The sequence below is a fragment of the Raphanus sativus genome, chromosome 9, assembly GCF_000801105.2.
Source record: "Raphanus sativus cultivar WK10039 chromosome 9, ASM80110v3, whole genome shotgun sequence".
NCBI classification, from domain to species: Eukaryota; Viridiplantae; Streptophyta; class Magnoliopsida; order Brassicales; family Brassicaceae; genus Raphanus; species Raphanus sativus.
Window position 1 is genome coordinate 19,198,114 of NC_079519.1, and position 3,141 is coordinate 19,201,254.

Below are 3,141 nucleotides of genomic sequence, written 5' to 3' on the forward strand. Positions count from 1 at the left end.
TTGATTTTAATAACGAAAAATCAATAGTACTTAAAACTCTTACAATATATAATAACTTCCTAGAAACTATTTCTATTTTTAGTTTAAAGTGACACTTAAAATATAAATTAAGAAGGATTTTTAAACGTTAATATTTCAAGTAGCCATTTTTTTAGTAAGAACAAAAGTATCCAAAATTTATGTTTACAAAAATGCTGTAAGAAAAATAAAATCATGGCTTCAAAATTGAATAAGAATTATTGTGGGATTACAAATAAACGACCAAATTATGTTTTCTATAGCCCAAGCCCAAAAATGTTTAAGCATCAACCAACAAAATAGAAAGTTGTCTTTCTGTCTTTCGAGAATCTCTTCCAACTCAAAAAAAAAAATCTTCCCTTTTCTCCCCAAATTAATCGGATCAAACGATCCATCATCACCGATAACACAAATCCCTTTTTTTGTTTGTTGATGATCATAGATCTTACGCTCATAAAAACTTTATTTTCGAACTAAAACTTAATGCTTTTAACTTTGCAGATACGGTTGCATGTGTTCTCACATGATAAATCTGCTTAATCAGATGAGAATCTGTTGTTTTTGGTTTATGCCCGAAGAGGATCTTAAAAAATAAAGTCATAGGGGTAATACAAACCAAGATCGGACACTTCGGATCTTGTATTTCTTATCTATTCAGGTAAATAAAGTTTTATGTTGATATGTATTTGTATGTTCACTGAGATAGTATAATAAGTAAATATTATTGAAATCAAACCTGCTAATATTACTTTTCAGATATAGTTGCATGTGTCCAAAGAGGATCTTAAAAAAGTAGTTTTTTTTAGTAGAAACCAAGCTCGGACACCCCGGTTCCAGATTTCCTATCTATTCAGGTAAATATATTTCATCATTTATCTTTATCTGTATGAGTACGTTGACTGAGACAGATTAATAAGTAAATAAATCTTGAATCTAACCCTTTTTATTATGTACTTTGTTATTTTACATGTCGGAATCGCGAGTAATTCTGTTCAATTTTTTTTGGACATACAGAAAAGGGAGATCGAGTGAAACATGGTCAAACGAAGGTACACTAAAAAGGATCTGGCTCTTTTTAATGTTTTTCTAAAGATCTTGATATTAGTACGATGAATTCTCCTCTATATATTAAGATGGTTTCAGAGGTGTTCGAGACAATATATAATAGACGGTATGCTTTCACTCTGTATATTAACATATAAACATCTATATATAATATAATAATCTTACCAATCAAGAATCTGGTGTTTTCTTTTCCACTCAAAACTTTTTCAAAATCCATCAAAGAAAGAAACATATCTTTGTTGTGATAATCACAATCGGATATCTTTGTGAGATTGATAAATGTTATCTTCTTTGTATGTTTTGTTGTTTGGTAATGACCCTTTGCGTCTGTCACAGAGAAGTTGCTAATGTTCTTCCACTCACCCACAACACATTTACTCCCCAAACTTATCAAAACATGCATTTACATGTTGCTTGAATTTTGTCACCCTGCAAAATCGAGGTCATGTCACGTTAGGAGCACTATGAATATCAAACTAAACGAAAATGATTTAAGTTTACCTCTTGTCAGCGAACACGATTTCAAGTTTTTCACCAAAGCCTGCGTTTGTTTGCTTCCAGGTGTGGAGTACTTTCACCTGGATGGACCAATCGATTCTGTAAGATTTCAGCTGGGAAAGGTAAGAAACTTTATGCACTCTACTCATTTTCGATGTTAAGAAAATAAATGTTGATTGTTAGGATTATGGTTGATTACAGTGGTTATATATAAGGTGCAATTAGATCTGATTTTTTTTTTTGTTAAAAAGGCAATTAGATTTGAATTTGTGCAATATATTTTCGTTTAGTTAAGATTTGAACTAACTGATGTTATTTTAAAACTAATTCAATAGTTAGGAGTTATGATATTTTGGTTGTTGGATGATAAGGCTCTTCAAATAATCCAAGTTATAATTGTTAAAGAGGATATTTCGGTCTACAATCTGAATATTCTTTTTATGTACGTATCTGCGAAATCTTCGATGTGGAGGTTTTCTATTTTGAGTCTGTAATTTTTTAATTTAAGAAAATATAAATATGCTATGCGAAGTTTTGGATGTGGAGGTTTTATATTTGAGTTTGTAAATATTTTTCTAGCGATAGTTAAATATTTGAAGATGGATATTTTGGTTAATAACAAATTAGATGCTATGCGAGATTTTTGGGATGGGTTTGGTTTTGTATTTAAGGTTTAATTGCTTATATTTATGAAAATTGATTAAATAAATGATCTAAAAGGTTAGGATACCATTGGTTGTAAAATATTTCATATGTTAATTATTCAAAACAAACCCAATATCAAATAGGGTAATTAGGGTTTCGTTAGGGGGTTAAAGTAATCTTCAAATTTCTTTTTGTATAACTGGTACTTAAGTTATAAGCTGATTACTCACATCACGGTTTTTACAAATTATTTACACATATAAAACCAAATGATACTTGGACTATATATTGTTTTGCAGGTTATGTCTAACCGGCTGTGTATTTGCTTAACGTTTGGGAAACCTTTTTGGAAACAGCTATTAATCTAATCAAGGATTAGTTCCTTTCATAACAGAGCAATATATAGATATAACATGTCAATGTGTTAATTAGTTGCAACATATTTCTGTAACGATGGAAACTTACTATCTTGTCATATATGTAAAAGTTACATTTAGTTGGATAGTAAAGAACTAATTGACATAAATATAGATATCGTTACAAATATAATTTAATGGCGTGATTTGTGGGAGCTTTGGTGGTCTCTTTTTCTATTCCTAATCTACCCTTAATGATTTCTAATTTTTAAGGCAAATCTGATGGCACAAAAAGTAATATGCCAAGGGAAAGTAGGGGTAATTTCATTTAAAAGTTCCTGAATTAATAGTATTGATTACATGCCATTAGAGTTATTAATTAACCTACTTTCTAGAATTCTATGTTTTTTTCCTGTTTGATTAATATATTTTCTAATTTGAGTTTTAACTTTTAAAAAAGCAACGGTAATTTCAAAAATAAATTTCGCTAGACAATCAATTAATTAGGGTCCAAAGAACTTCCTCTAATCTAGCTAGCTAATAAATATTTTCTATAAAT

At 29.5% G+C, this 3,141-nt stretch overlaps 1 long non-coding RNA gene across 1 annotated transcript; it reads left to right on the forward strand.

Annotated features, from left to right (window-relative positions):
- Positions 1-326: 326 nt before the first annotated feature.
- On the forward strand, positions 327-2,752 carry LOC130499490 (uncharacterized). The gene is made up of 5 exons (XR_008938354.1): positions 327-676; positions 775-872; positions 1,033-1,067; positions 1,645-1,703; positions 2,526-2,752. It is a non-coding gene; the product is annotated as an uncharacterized LOC130499490 (long non-coding RNA).
- Positions 2,753-3,141: the final 389 nt, after the last annotated feature.